At 39.0% G+C, this 16818-nt stretch overlaps 1 protein-coding gene across 3 annotated transcripts in view; it reads right to left on the bottom strand.

Annotated features, from left to right (window-relative positions):
• Positions 1–11107, bottom strand: part of SNAP25 (synaptosome associated protein 25) — an 87828-nt gene extending 76721 nt beyond the window's left edge. For 2 of the 3 annotated variants that reach the window (XM_023536900.1, XM_023536906.1), the window contains exon 1: positions 10928–11107. The gene's annotated coding sequence lies outside the window, so the exon portion shown is untranslated. The remainder of the gene's footprint in view (positions 1–10927) is intronic. The other variant, XM_011370195.1, reaches the window with a different exon arrangement.
• Positions 11108–16818: the final 5711 nt, after the last annotated feature.

The raw sequence follows: 16818 nt of genomic DNA, 5'->3' as shown, positions 1-16818 counted from the left end.
GTGAATAGAGACAAATTTACACAAGGGCATAACTGAGATTATTTACTAAGTTCCTTGATAGCTGTTTCTTAATATATATTCTGTTTATGATGTAGCAATCTATTTGTGGATACTGACCACTCAGTAGAAAACTTCAATCATTTGCATATTTTGGAAAGAGAACCAATTTTTTTCTAAGTTGAGCTAATGTCTTATATTTCTAAAGGAGATCTCGTGTGATATATGTCTTCTAAAATAATAATACCTCAAAAGAGGGTGCCCAAGAAAATTCACCGAGGGCAGAAACACACCTATTTTACTTACTGCTCTCTCTTTAGTAAGCAGTATAGCGTTTTCCTGTATATGACAGGGGCTCAATAAGTATTTGTTGAATGAATGAATTAATGAAGAGTGCTATAGTAACAGATGATTTATGTTTGAAGGATAAAGGACAGTCATCTTGGAATTAGAAAAAGTGGACACATTCAGTAATTTCTCAGGCTTAACTCAGGAACACTATCTTGATTTCTAGTGTTATAGTGAGGTTATAATAGACTTTATCATTAAAAGGAAAATTCACTCCCCAGGACTAATGCATATTGGAAGCATTTGCCAGTGTTCTTTCTAGCAGGGCTTATTGGTATTTATTTCTCTCTTTTCTGTTTATTAATGGAGGAGTCACAGTGTGATTTACCTATAGCTAACTGTCAGATCAACCTTGGACTAACTGCAGGGAAATTTAAGCAATATATTGTTTTGCATTTGTCATCATTATTCTTTGAAATTGTACAAAAGGTGTACATGAGTAAAGGAGATTAGCAATTTTGTCTGAGATTCTCTACAGAAGAGGAATTCTGTTCAACTTGAAGGACTGTCAGAGCTAAAGAGAGATTTCTCTAAAATAGGAATAAGGCAAGAGAGCAGGGTGATTGGCCTCAGGGGGGCACCTAGGAGGCTTCATTTGCTTACATGCTGTCGTCGGTAAAGGACAAAAAGCACCAATTAAAGCCTGCAGGCATAAAAAGTCATCTCCCAAGTTCAAAATCTGCGACTAGTATGGATATAGGAAGTGATGGGGAAGCTAGAACCAGAGGTTGTATTATAGAACCTACCGTCTAAGCAAGAAAATAACCTTATTCTTCAAGTATAAATTGGACCAGCTTGGAAGACAAGATGAGGTGAGTCAGCAGAAAGTGCAAACAGTCTCAATTTAAGACATGACAGTTAGGCATTTTTGGGTAATGGGAACCAAATCAGATCAACACTAACAAAACCCAAATGCAGAAGACAAGGTAAGTGAATTGTTTTAGTTTTCCTTTCACATGGATCAGAATTTGACTTCCTTTTATTAGCTAAAAGGATCAAATATATTTTTTCCAGACCAAAGAAAGCAATCCATGTCTCATGCAGCTGTCATTCAGCATTAATCCGGTACAGGCATTGTAATTCACTTTGAGTTTCACTAGAATGGTTGTTAAGCATTTAAAAGGAAACATTAAAGGAAAATCCTTTAAACAGGATTTTACCCCAACTCTTTTTAGGGTTACAGATGTGTTCTAATCATCAGTTGATCACTATTGACGCTAACCTCTGTGAATCAGCAATAAGAATAACAGGTAGAATCTCCTCTTGTAATATCATACTTTATTTTGAGAAAGATTCTGAAATCTGCAGTAGAAACAGGGTTGAAGCAACAAGAACATGGCTTTCCTGAAACATATGAATTTAATTCACGTGACTATGAATTTAATTAATATCACACTGCCAGTTGCTAGCCTCTGAACTTTAAATCTTCCTCCTCTCTTTAAACTCTTTAAACTTCCTCCTCTCCTTAAAGCTGTTTTGAAATGTTATTTTACCACATGCCACACTCATCCTCCAGATTTGATTAGTTTTTGAGCTGGCTACTGATATCATGTGATTCGGGTCATATGGAAATGTTACTTTTTAAGTACTTAAGAGCTCACAGATTCTATGAAAGCTTCTGTTCTCCTTTTTCTGGGTGGCAGATGAAGAAAAAGAAGGAGTGAGGAAATAGCTAATAAATTGCTTTAAGTCAGACAGAGGAGATGATCTAAAGGGGGTCTAGAAAGAAATAAAAAAATAGTTAATTGGATTGAAAAAGAATGATAAAAAGTTTAGGCAGGTTGTAGAAAATAGTCTGTGCCAGACAGCAATAAATCTGATTGAGAAGGATGGGAAATCCCCAAAGCAGTGATGACTCAGATCAGGGCTTTGAAGAAAGAGCCAGGATTTCTTACATCTGACCAGAAAGACTTCAGGAAGATGATGGCAAAGCAGTTAGGGAGAAAAAGAGAGAGAGAGGGAGGGAGAGAGAGAGACTGATTGAGGTAGAGGGAAGCTGTGGATTTAATTAATATTACGATGGGGGCAGAAGTCCGGTCAGTTACTAAAGCAGTATTAAGGCAGTGCCAACTGAGACCATTGGGTCAATAGATCCAGACCTATTACCTGGGGTTTTCACACTGATTTAATTGACGTCTGAATGGTAGGAATATTGGAAAACATTAGTCCAGTTCTACCATTCTGCAGATGAAGAAACTGAGTTCAGTAGTGGTTGAATGACTTATTTAAAGATGGCATGATTCCAGAACAGGAAATTACAAGCAGTTGCTTCGGGACTAGACCCAGATTTCCTGACTTCTGATTAGCATCCTTGCCATCGCACCCTGCTGCCAACTGAAGGGGAGAAGACATTGCAAAACAAAAAACAAAAAAAAATCATGTACATTCTCTGTGCCTCATTTGACCAATATGAAAAATGTGTATGATGCAAGAGATAGCATAATATATAGTTAAGAGCTTAGTCTCTAGAGTGAGAGTGACTGCATTTCAATCCTGGCTCTGCTCTGTTATGTTAGGTATGTTTCTTAGCCTCTCTCTGCCTCAGCTTCCCCATTCGTAAAATGGAAATAATAATAGTACCCTGGCTACAAGGTTGTTATGAGGCTTCAGTGAACTAGTACAGGTAAAGCTTTTAGAATTAGTGACTCACTCTTCTCCCCCAACAAGCCTATTCACTGCTTTAGGTATTTGTCCTTTGAAATCAGATTTATGGTTTACTAAATGTGATCTAATATTATATGCAAACTCATATGACCATGGTTTGCATCATTCATTTAGAAATCAGAAACTGCTTGGACTTTTATACTGGGTAAAGTGCTTTGAGATCCTTATTAAGAAAACTTTGTAGAAATGAGTAGCTATAATCATTACAGCAATAATAGCAATTCTGAAGAGTTTATAGTGCGGCCAAGGTTCTCTGGAAATTTCTCTGAAGTCTCTTTCCTCTTGTAAGAATAATTTTTAAAAAAACTCTTTCTCCACTCATCATGTCCTGCTTCCTCAATGCTATGTCGCATCTCCTCCCTCCCTCTTAATTGATACTTGGAAAGCTCTCTGCACTCAGTTTAATACCCACCAGACTGAACTCTTCCTACAGCATCAAACCTCACTACTTCCAAATTTCCCCCAGGGAGGCAGCTTGAAAATCAAAACTTTATCTTAAGGATGTCTCTTCTGCCAGTGTTTTGGTGAAGAACAGATGAAGATAGTCCCTTGATACTTCAGAGCCAGAATTGAAATAGCAACAAGATTTATAGCTGCAATTGCTATTTCTTATATATTGTTTTGCATTTGTCATCATTATTCTTTGAAATTGTACAAAAGGTGTACATGAGTAAAGGAGATTAGCAATTTTGTCTGAGATTCTCCAAGGAAGAGGAATTCTGTTCAACTTGAAGGACTGTCAGAGCTAAAGAGAGATTTCTCTAAAATAGGAATAAGGCAAGAGAGCAGGGTGATTGGCCTCAGGGGGGCACCTAAGAGGCTTCATTTGCTTACATGCTGTCGTCGGTAAAGGACAAAAAGCACCAATTAAAGCCTGCAGGCATAAAAAGTCATCTCCCAAGTTCAAAATCTGCGACTAGTATGGATATAGGAAGTGATGGGGAAGCTAGAACCAGAGGTTGTATTATAGAACCTACCGTCTAAGCAAGAAAATAACCTTATTCTTCAAGTATAAATTGGACCAGCTTGGAAGACAAGATGAGGTGAGTCAGCAGAAAGTGCAAACAGTCTCAATTTAAGACATGACAGTTAGGCATTTTTGGGTAATGGGAACCAAATCAGATCAACACTAACAAAACCCAAATGCAGAAGACAAGGTAAGTGAATTGTTTTAGTTTTCCTTTCACATGGATCAGAATTTGACTTCCTTTTATTAGCTAAAAGGATCAAATATATTTTTTCCAGACCAAAGAAAGCAATCCATGTCTCATGCAGCTGTCATTCAGCATTAATCCGGTACAGGCATTGTAATTCACTTTGAGTTTCACTAGAATGGTTGTTAAGCATTTAAAAGGAAACATTAAAGGAAAATCCTTTAAACAGGATTTTACCCCAACTCTTTTTAGGGTTACAGATGTGTTCTAATCATCAGTTGATCACTATTGACGCTAACCTCTGTGAATCAGCAATAAGAATAACAGGTAGAATCTCCTCTTGTAATATCATACTTTATTTTGAGAAAGATTCTGAAATCTGCAGTAGAAACAGGGTTGAAGCAACAAGAACATGGCTTTCCTGAAACATATGAATTTAATTCACGTGACTATGAATTTAATTAATATCACACTGCCAGTTGCTAGCCTCTGAACTTTAAATCTTCCTCCTCTCTTTAAACTCTTTAAACTTCCTCCTCTCCTTAAAGCTGTTTTGAAATGTTATTTTACCACATGCCACACTCATCCTCCAGATTTGATTAGTTTTTGAGCTGGCTACTGATATCATGTGATTCGGGTCATATGGAAATGTTACTTTTTAAGTACTTAAGAGCTCACAGATTCTATGAAAGCTTCTGTTCTCCTTTTTCTGGGTGGCAGATGAAGAAAAAGAAGGAGTGAGGAAATAGCTAATAAATTGCTTTAAGTCAGACAGAGGAGATGATCTAAAGGGGGTCTAGAAAGAAATAAAAAAATAGTTAATTGGATTGAAAAAGAATGATAAAAAGTTTAGGCAGGTTGTAGAAAATAGTCTGTGCCAGACAGCAATAAATCTGATTGAGAAGGATGGGAAATCCCCAAAGCAGTGATGACTCAGATCAGGGCTTTGAAGAAAGAGCCAGGATTTCTTACATCTGACCAGAAAGACTTCAGGAAGATGATGGCAAAGCAGTTAGGGAGAAAAAGAGAGAGAGAGGGAGGGAGAGAGAGAGACTGATTGAGGTAGAGGGAAGCTGTGGATTTAATTAATATTACGATGGGGGCAGAAGTCTGGTCAGTTACTAAAGCAGTATTAAGGCAGTGCCAACTGAGACCATTGGGTCAATAGATCCAGACCTATTACCTGGGGTTTTCACACTGATTTAATTGACGTCTGAATGGTAGGAATATTGGAAAACATTAGTCCAGTTCTACCATTCTGCAGATGAAGAAACTGAGTTCAGTAGTGGTTGAATGACTTATTTAAAGATGGCATGATTCCAGAACAGGAAATTACAAGCAGTTGCTTCGGGACTAGACCCAGATTTCCTGACTTCTGATTAGCATCCTTGCCATCGCACCCTGCTGCCAACTGAAGGGGAGAAGACATTGCAAAACAAAAAACAAAAAAAAATCATGTACATTCTCTGTGCCTCATTTGACCAATATGAAAAATGTGTATGATGCAAGAGATAGCATAATATATAGTTAAGAGCTTAGTCTCTCTCTAGAGTGAGAGTGACTGCATTTCAATCCTGGCTCTGCTCTGTTATGTTAGGTATGTTTCTTAGCCTCTCTCTCTGCCTCAGCTTCCCCATTCGTAAAATGGAAATAATAATAGTACCCTGGCTACAAGGTTGTTATGAGGCTTCAGTGAACTAGTACAGGTAAAGCTTTTAGAATTAGTGACTCACTCTTCTTCCCCAACAAGCCTATTCACTGCTTTAGGTATTTGTCCTTTGAAATCAGATTTATGGTTTACTAAATGTGATCTAATATTATATGCAAACTCATATGACCATGGTTTGCATCATTCATTTAGAAATCAGAAACTGCTTGGACTTTTATACTGGGTAAAGTGCTTTGAGATCCTTATTAAGAAAACTTTGTAGAAATGAGTAGCTATAATCATTACAGCAATAATAGCAATTCTGAAGAGTTTATAGTGCGGCCAAGGTTCTCTGGAAATTTCTCTGAAGTCTCTTTCCTCTTGTAAGAATAATTTTTAAAAAAACTCTTTCTCCACTCATCATGTCCTGCTTCCTCAATGCTATGTCGCATCTCCTCCCTCCCTCTTAATTGATACTTGGAAAGCTCTCTGCACTCAGTTTAATACCCACCAGTCTGACCTCTTCCTACAGCATCAAACCTCACTACTTCCAAATTTCCCCCAGGGAGGCAGCTTGAAAATCAAAACTTTATCTTAAGGATGTCTCTTCTGCCAGTGTTTTGGTGAAGAACAGATGAAGATAGTCCCTTGATACTTCAGAGCCAGAATTGAAATAGCAACAAGATTTATGGCTGCAATTGCTATTTCTTCCTCCACACCAAGCCATTGACTATTTCGGTTAAGCAGTTACATCAGGATATGGAATTTTGAAGCTCTGCTGGGAGAGTAAAAGATTAAAAAGGAAATGGGTATAGTTCAGACCCCAAGCTAGCTCTTAAGTGAGGGTAATCAGCAAGGATGGTAGAAAAAGAAATAGGATATAATGCCCACCTCACCTCAGTTGTCCAAAATTTTACCATAGCATCTTTATTTTTTTCAGTTTTAGCCACTTGGGGCTGGTTCTATGTGTCATATGTTGCCTGAAACACACACAGAAAAACTGGTATCTTTTTTTTATCCTTCCTGCCAGTGTATCTGACAATGCAAGATACTCAGAGGATGTTAGAGAGTGTTAGGCATGTTTATTATTCAAGTTTACCTTCTGGGGACCTCTCATCACCAGATTCCTGACCCACTTTTCAATCTCTCTGGCAGGTGCTCATCTTGAATAATTTGTTTTAGTCAGTAATGGAAAATTGACGCTTACAATTAACTTCTGGGCGAGATTAGGTCACTCTTCGGGATATAGATAGACTCATCTGTATCCTGAAGAGTGACCATAAAAGATGCCTAAACGAGGGCTGAGTCTTTTTTCTAAATTAATCATCCCTTATGATACCAATTGTTTCTCTCTATTTCTGGAAGAATACAAATTTAATACATTCTGTCAATAGCAATTCCTAGATATTAAAATGTTAATTACTTTGTTATATCAGCTTCTGCTCAGAAATCAACTTTAGAGGATAAAGTACTAAATCTTCAGTTAAGCATTCAAGGCCTTCCACAGAATGCTCCAACTCTCCATTCTAGCATATTTCCCTACACAAACTTCATACTCCACCCAAATGGATGAACATTTTTAGGGTTTGCTGACTATAATTTAGGGTTGCCTAACTTGTAGTTCTGCCTATGATGTAACTTTGAAGATCTCCTTCTCCTCTTTCTCATCTCCAAAAGTCTGCTCAAGTCCTTCCTTTTCTCTCAGATCATTCTAGTCTAACTGTCATACTGCATAACTGTCCTCCTCAGAATTTACATTTCTTAGTTTCAGTCACATTCACTTGGCAAGTAATTATACACTCCCTCATGGTTTTTCTTCTACCGTTTTATTGCATTTTCTTTCTGATATTATTTATTAAATTTTGTTGTTTATTGTTTTCATTAAGATCACTAGCACTAAACTTATTGAGGTCAAAGATGGTATAAGCATGAGACTTTATATCCTCCATGGGGTTTATTTATATATCTGGTGCTCACTGATTGATCAATATTTTCCTATCAGGTTGGTCCCTACTGACAAGGGATGACACTGCAGAAACGTATCTACTGCTGAGGCTGAAAACAACAATTTTCTTATCTTTATAGCATTATAAAGCAGTTCTGTAATGTAAGAAAAATAGTTTTTTCATAGTGCATCAGCTAAAGAGCAGATTTATCTATTTTATCCTTTATATCTTCTCTCTCAACCTTTTTCTCAAATTATCTCTCATTTCTACTAATCATCAAAACCTACATGTTCTGCTTAAAGGCCAGCTGCCTTGGGAAGAGGTATTACTGGCAAAAACATCAATCTCTGATTGATAAACATTACTCTGGGTTAACACTTAAAGCTTAAGAATATTTTTAGACAAGCTAATTAAGGGGCAGTTTGTATCGTTTGTACAAATGTGGTTGTGCATGTTTAACAAAGTAAAAATAAAACTGAATTCTCAGGAGTTTTTACCATGGAGAGGTTCATAAGATTATAAATTGTTTTGTATTCTGAGTGCCAAGGTAGTAATACAGAAAATGCCAGTGAGCAAATAAACAGGTACTATTGGAGGGTCTGTGTGAATGTTTCCTGGTGCATCCCTAGGTACATCTGCTCCTGCCTCCTCTCACTCTATTGCCCTGAATTTTTAAAATTTAAAACTTAAAATAGGTAATCTCTTGATTTTTTCCTGAAGCTTATCAATAATGTAAATGTTAAATTCATACTTTAATTATGTTTTTCTTTAATTTCTCAGTAAGCTATTCTAGAATTAACTCCATAATTGTGCACATCACCACTTCCTCCCAGATCTGTGCCCTTTGCCAGCTTCACTGCAGTCTTCTACTTCCGCACCCATCACCCCACCCCCAATCTTCCACTAGCACACAAACCCAGCAGTAATTACTAACGTCCAAGCACGTAATTCCGGCAGCACTAGGCTTTTTCATTTGACGCAACTACGCAGAGAGCTGTCTGGACATGCAGCATAAAGTCAAAGCCTTTTTGAAGACTCATACCCGTCTTTTCTCTCTTCCTCCCATCATTAAACACAGTTGTTTATTTCATCTGCAGATTGCAGTTATAAAAATTTTCCATGCAATTACATACTCTTGCATAATAATTTTGCATCCATATACAATAACAAACTAATATATATTTATATGGAAACACATGGTTTTCCATTAAAATGAAAAACAGTAGGAAATAAATAGCTGGGAATGAAAATACTTCTCTATATAGACAAGGTATTTTAGTACCTCTAGTATATAAATGATTGGAGTTATGATTCACTAAACACAGTCCAAGATCTTATTTTGAGGCTTTTCAGGGGATCATGATAGCATTTTCTCTTATTTAACAATTTCTCAAATAGTAGAATCTTACTTATGACACTGTTTCTCTTATTTAACAGTTACTCAAATAGTAGAATTTTGCTCCTGGTATTTTTATGCAAATTTTATCTACATCGAACAGCTATAAATATCCCTGTGATAATTTGTTCACTTAGAGGCTCTATTTCTCACAGCAGAAAATGGTTAAATTACTTATCACCACCTCAGCAAAATCCCGCAGCGCCATAATAGAAATTGCAGTAGATCTTTAGGTCAGAGTCCAATTCCAGTCTAAGTCCATAGTCCTTTTACTAGTATTACTCTGAAGGACACAGTTGGGTTCTGAGAAAGATCAGTCTTAATGTCAAAATCAGAAATGATTACCTGAGATAACCAATGTCCATCGGAAATACTTCCACTTACTCTGAAACCATGGCAAAGAGGGTAAATCTATACCCTATAGGAACTGTAATATTTCTCAAAGTGTATTTTTTGTGGGTCTGTGCTTGGGATCATGCCTAATTATAAGGATGGGGGAGAAGGAAGAGGAAGACAAATTTATTTTTAAAGTTGATTCTTCTTAGTTCAACTTCCTCCATATTTTTATCAAATAGAAATATATATGGAGATATATCATATCTATAAACAGATCATATTGGCATCTTCATGTATACCTCATTCGTGCCTATCTAAGATCTGTAGACAGATCTACTCTGTGTTAAAAACAAAAGCAAACGAAAGCTTTGATATCCTACTGGAGGATAAATGTAGACTTTTTTTTTTTTCAAAATGTGTTTACTTCCTAGCAAAAATGTAAGAAGGTGATACAGAAAATTTCCGCAGGTAGACTTATTTTTTTGAAACTATACAGGAGCTGCGAGGATGGGAGCAGGTAATTGCTTGCAAAGGAGCCTCGGTGGGCAGGATTTATTTTTCTTTATTTCTTTTTAACCTACCACGTCTGCTCTGTTAGGAGTCTCTGTGGGATCAAGGTCTCAGGCAATTTGGCCTCTAGCCCTGGAACATCTAGCCCTGGCCGGGCATCTCTGCCGCAGATGCAACGCAGCGGCCGGGACTGCTGTCCGCGGTGCTGAAAGGTCGAAGGTGCCACCGCGGCCCCTCAGTATCGCTGTCCAGGGTACTGAGTGCGGTCCGCCGCAGTCCCCAAGGCGAGCCCACCCCCGCTCTCTACAGGGCCCTCCTAGCCAGCACGACCCGCCTGCCTCCCACCAGCCTGCATTTGATGTGAAGCAGGCGACATAAATCAAGTCTGTGGGGCATGGAGGCTGCTGTCGCTTCTGCAGCTCAGCTTGCCCAAGGCGGGAACTCCTCCTTCTCTTTTCGTCTCCCCGGCGCCGACACCCTGCCTTCTCCCCAATTCTTCCCTGGGTAATAGCGCCCTAACATCAACAGTCGTAATAATAGGGTTAGAACAACAGGGTTTGTTTATTTTGGTCTACAGGAGAGAAAAAAAGCAGCCTAAACATCTCTGAAAACTGCATCGCAAAATGGAAGAGAGGATCCCACTACTGTTTCAAAAGAGTAAGTTATTATTCAGTACGTAACCTTGCGCTTCCTCCGAACCGCACCATCTGCAGCGTCCCCATTCATCCCTTACCTAAGCAGCTCACCTCGAAAATACTTTATAAAGCTCCAAGCGGGAGTCTAGCCAGACGCGCACGTATGGAATACCGCACCCTAGGTGCACAAATACTTGTATTTGCCCAAGCTCACTTGGTCTGTTAGCTGTGGTCCTCTCTGGGTATACAGCCATCCAGAGCCAGAAACAAGACCTGGGGAGTGGGCTCCTTACCTTAGCTTCTCCAGAGGGTGGTGTTCGCCCGGCCCCTGCAGGTTGCAAGTGTGGAGAAGCAGCGGAGCAGAGAGGGAAGGAAAGACAGCGTCTGACCTCCCCGAGGTTTCGTCTTCAATGCAACGTGAGCTCTGCCCTCATCAAAGATGGCCGTCCCTTTTGACGTCAGCAGCTTTTAATAGCCTTCTCCTGGAGGGGCGGGGGGAGGTGTGTTGTGGAGAGGGCGGAGGGAGGACAGGCTGGGGGTGGGAGGGGAGAAGCCACGAGGTGCGGAGATCTTGACTCAGCTCCCTGAGCGCTTTACTGCAAACCTTTATATTTTAGTCTTTTATAATCACGGCAACGGGATGATTCTTATAACTCCATTTTAACACCCGGTCTCGGGCAAACACATTTATCCTACGACTGGTTTTGATATTCTTTATTTGCATATGTGTATATATGTATATCTATGTATGTGTGTATATGTGTGTATGTATAATATATGTATGTATATATGATATATATACAATTATGTATAAAAAATCTTTCTCCTGCTGAGCTGTCTTTGGTTGAGTCATCGAAAGGGAGGGGAAAACAGGAGTAGTAGGAGGCGGGGGCGAGGTGGGGGAAATTTCAGCTGCAATTTCTTTTTTCTAAGAAGAGGGTCCGAAGGGGCATCCCTATTCACCCTCATCAGCCCCATATATGGACAGGCTACGTGTGTTGCTATATTTATGAGTGATTTCTTCATTTTATCAAAGCAGCATCGAGGTCTTGCAGTTCTCACTAAAGTGGTCAGTTGGGAAGAGAGACACGCACATGATATTTTAAAGTACGTCAGAGCAATTATCGCTGAGAGATATCAAATCAGCTGGAGGTGGGAGAGGCGAAGGGAAGGGCAGTTAACCTAAACAGAGTGGGTTTTCTGGAGTTCAAGGCTTAAGAGTTGAGGGTTGTTTGCAGAGGACAAAATAGATAAGACGTTTTCGGTTGAACTTGCCATCAGAGCCTGGGGTTTTATGTTGGATTTCTTTGGAATAATCCACAGAGGCGTGTTCACACTTATAGAACCGCCTAGACTTCCTGCGGGAATGAGGACGGCTGCGAGTTTAACAATCACTGGGACGCTACAAAATTCTGGTGGTCCATTCAGTGCGCAAATCCTGGGTACCAGTCGAGGCTGGCTTGGGGGTCCTCTGATGCTCAAAACAGGGCGTGAGCGAGAAGGGCTACTTTGCTGGTCATGTGACAGGTTAAAAATAAGAATCATAAAGCAGTATTCCTGTCCTTTGTTGTGCATTAGGCGCCAGGGAAGGTGGGGGAGGATATGCAAATGGTTCCTCGGTGGCAGCCTCTCGGATGAGTCACAGGTGTTTGGAAGGCTGTCTCGGGGCTCTCCGAGGGGAGAGCGAGCTGGAAGCGCGTGGGAGGTGGGGGACCTCGGCTGAGGAACTGTTTGTACTTTTCCGGGAAGGATGTGATTAGAAGTCGTGCCTCGCAATGTTGAAACTTGATGGCCTCTTTTAGGCGATGGAAAATCCTTGTCTCCGGTCGGAGAAAACGACGCACCCTCCTCACCCCCTCCCCAACAAGTTTCGGTTTTTAATTGCACACAATAGGTGGAGGGGGAGAGGGAGAGAGGGAAGAAGGAAGGGAAAGAGGAAAGGAGGATGGGGGAGGGGAGAGAGAGAGAGAGAGAAGGAAGGAGGAGGAGCGGGAGAGGGGGCGAGAGAGAGGAGAATCAATCTCAGGAAAGGAAAGGAGAAAAGCAGAGTTGTAAAGGGGATGTTTAGAACGAGCAGAGCTGTAAAAATTTAATAAGGGATACTTTAATTAAAATAAGTAAAAGTCATTGTTTCTTAAAGATTGCTTGACCCAAAGGGTATTTTGAAATATTAATGTTTTCAATAATAATTAACTAATAGTGTTTGAATTTTTATTAAAGCTAGATTCCTAAAACAAAGCATGTTGCTAGAATTTGTTTGATTAAATATTTATTAAACATTTAAGATTTTTATACAATACAGAAGAAAATCTGCATGGTCTTTAGACACTTAATTGCCAATAAAACTCCCAGTTATGGTTCTTACTTTCATTATAAAGCGCACTGGAAAGTGGCTGGAAGAAGTGGCAACAAATGTAATGTCACTACAAATTTTTTCTAGCAAGAATTTTTTCTAAAATGTGACACTTTTTAGCATGTGGAAGTTTAGGGGGAATAAGCTAGCAGTGGAGAGAAATAAAACATGTTATGGTCTGCAGACTGAAAGTCATTCAGCAGAAAGTTTTGTGAAGAAATGGAGGAGGTGGAGGATTTTCTGGAATTAAAAAGTAAAAAATGTAGCTACGTCAGTGATGTATTCTCATCCTGCAGGGCAAAAGTTATGCGGCAGTCATAGGGGAAGACTGACTTGATATTCTGAATTTTCAACTGATAATGCCCCACACTGACATCTTTAAAAATTACAGATAAGAAGAGAGAGGCTGAAAATAACCCAGGCTCTACAGGATTATCTCATAGTGGCAGAAGCATTTTCCATTCTCATGTGTTTGTGTTAAAAATGATGCTGTTTGATAGGTTCTGCATCTTGTCCTGGGAAAGAAAGGTAGCAGAGTCTAATTTGAGAAACATAAACATTGAATAAATATAAGTCTATTACGGATAACCAGATAGCCCTAAGTGTATTTTTAATATGATAATGAGATTTTTTCCCCTAGGGCTTTTTCCTTGCTTGATTCAAAAAATCCATAGTCATCCTGGCAGATTCATGTTATTCAGCATCTATAAAGGCCTAAATCCCACAGAGAAAGAAGGTGATGAAAAATTTGCTCTGAAATGATTCAGTTACTTTCCTGTGAGTCATTTCTACAAAAAACCAACATGCAGAATAACTAATGCTTAGAAACTCATTCCATGAGTAATGAGAAAATTACCTGCTCTGCTGGATGGATATTTACACTATGCTAATTCAGTCTCTGAAAGCTTTTCTGGTACGCCATGCCCCAAAATATTATAATTTGCAATAGCTCCAAATCCAAGTTATTTAGTTTGTATCTCCCAGGTAAAGTACAAGATTCATGATTCAATCAATAATTACTACTTCATAAAGGATGATAATAAAAGCTTTTATAAAATATCATATGATCTTTCCACAGTCAATTTGCAAGTAGTTTAGAAAGAGCTCAGCTTGGAACTCTCCTCTCCAAGGTCTTCATTTGGGACATGCCTGGCACCCTGTGACAGTATTTAAAAACACTGTGAAGGCACAAGGTTTGGGCACAAAAATGTAAAATTTAACAGATCAACTGTTTGATTCCTTGGTTTGCTTTTCACATGGCTTGTTTGACACTTTCCTTATATGTTCTTTTAACCTTTACCCCAGTCCCCACCGCATTTATATACAGTGACCTAATAATACCTGTCAAAACTTAAATGCTCTTAATCTAAACTCCCTAGTCTGTGCTGTTCCCCAAAGCCACTGAGGTACGTATCCTGTAAGAGGTAGAAAGAGAATCAGAAATATTGGTTCCTGTTTCTGGCTTGCTATGTTAAGAAAAAAATAAGACTAAACACCCAGAATTTCAAATAAAACACTTTGTTCTTTACTAAGAACAGCATCGTAGGAAGGACCCAGTGGCTGAGTGCTTCCACATTGCTGTTCCTCAGTACATCAAAATTGCAGACTCTTTCTTACAGATAAATGCATCCTAGGAACTCCCCAATTCTGAAACATGCTTGTGGTCAAGTAGGGAGGAAGAACCTTGGGACAATCAGGGATAGAGAGGAGAAAATAGTAGTCAAATTTAGCAAACCTCAAAAAGGCTCTTTGAAAGGAATTCAGTATTCTTTCAGTAAGTATTTTAAGAATTGTATTAGCTCTGTAACCTCTCTGTACCTCAGTTATCTCCTAGGTAAAATGGGAACAATAATTAAAACCAACTCTCAAGGAAATTGTGAAGCGCTTAGAATCATCATGTCTGGCACTATGAAGTATTGGTTAAATAAATCTATTGATTGATGAGATTTTAAATTTTCTTTAAGTAATGATATGTAACTCTGCTTTAATATGGAGGGTTGATTTTTTTTTTCATTAGCTACTGACTAAATATGAATCATTTCATGGATCTGGGCCTTGGTTTCATCATCTGCACTAATTCATTAATTTACTCAGCATCTAATACCTGCTATATGCTTGGCACTGGAATATATTAAGATTTAGGTAAAACAGAGGAGGGAATTGAGGATTAGAGAGGTTAAACAACCTTACCAAGGGCACAGGTAATATATGTTACAGATAGAATTTGGACCCCAGGCCCAAGTTCATAATCACTATGCTTTAGCACAGACTCTTCCAGCCCCTTCAGACTCATCCTCTCTGTACTAGTTAGGGTTCTCCAGAGAAACAACCAATAAAATGTGTGTGTGTGTGTGTGTGTGTGTGTGTGTGTGTGTGTGTGTACATGCACATGCACATACGCACATTCTCTCTCCCCTGCCACTTCATTCATATATACATATATCTATCTATCTATCTATCTATCTATCTATCTATCTATCTATCTATATAGATAGATAGATAGATAGATAGATAGATATAGATATATATATGCAAAGAGATTTATTAAGCCGGAGACTTATGAAAGCTAATGATGGTATAGGTCCAGTCCAATGGCCAGCAGGCTCAAGTCCCAGGAAGAGCAATTGTTTCACTTTGAATCTGAAGGCAGGAAAGTGACAGTGTCCCAGTTTAAATACAGTCAGGCAAAAGTAATTCTCTTTTGCTCCAAGGATAATCAGGCTTTTCGTTCTATTTAGGACTTTGAGCTGATTGGATGAGGCCCACCACATTAGGGAGGGCAATCTGCTTTTCTCAGTCTACTGCTTTAAATATTAATCTTATCCAAAAACACCTCTACAAAAACACCAAGAATAATGTTTGATCAAATAGCTAGGCACCTAGCCCAGTCAAAATGACATAAGATTATAGCTAACCTCTTTATAGCTAACCTCTCTACTTCAACACATCGTGGTTTGTGCATGATTTTTTTTCATTAGAAGCTTTAGGGTCACATTTCTAATAGGATGAGTCTATGGACCAATGACCACAAGGTTTGGTTGAGGTGAATTCTAAGAGAGGGATCTAGGCTGGCAAGATGATTACCTGAGGTAAACTAAAGCAATATATTCAAAGGAAAAGAGTGCCAAGTACAATCAAGGAGGGACCTCACAGATCAATACTAAATAAGGAGTACAAATAAAAATTGAGTCACAAGTTGCACTCAAAATATACTTGAGAGAGTGAGCCAGAAGTCAGAACAGAAAAAACAGCGGCCATTTTGACCACTGTTTTTGAGGGAATGATATGAAGTCTTAAGTAGAAATTGATTCCAAGAGCCAGGAACTCTGGCAAGGAAAATCAGGTTGAGATGAGTTGAGGTGACTAATTCAGGATGTGGCTGGAGAATAGAGCAAGAATATCTGGGACCATTCTATTAGTGTTGGCCATGAAGTTCTTCCAGCTGACAGGCACCAGTCTGGGCATGCTAATATTTCACCAGATATTATCAATGATCTCTTGGTCATATCCAATGGGTATCTATCTTTCTTAACCTCTGGTCTCACCTGACACTCTGTACCATTCATTCCATTTCTTAAAGTGCTTTATCAAGTGCCTTCACCTCTGTTTCTCTCCCTTTTTTATTGGCTCCTTATTTCCATAGTAGATAGATTGAAGCAGAAAAATTGTGGTGCTCAGCAGATTAACCTGGACATTTCCCTGAGTACCACACAAGCCCTCATATGTCCAAGGAATATGTTCTGACTCTTCACCATGAAAACTTCTGTACTCTAAGCCAAAGAAAAGACTGTTGAACAGCTCACATTGGCATAGCCCTGTACAAATTGTAAA

This window comes from Pteropus vampyrus, unplaced genomic scaffold, assembly GCF_000151845.1.
Source record: "Pteropus vampyrus isolate Shadow unplaced genomic scaffold, Pvam_2.0 Scaffold7, whole genome shotgun sequence".
Classification (NCBI taxonomy): Eukaryota; Metazoa; Chordata; class Mammalia; order Chiroptera; family Pteropodidae; genus Pteropus; species Pteropus vampyrus.
The sequence above is the reverse complement of the archived record's forward strand: the minus strand, read 5'-3'. Positions and strand labels throughout refer to the sequence as shown.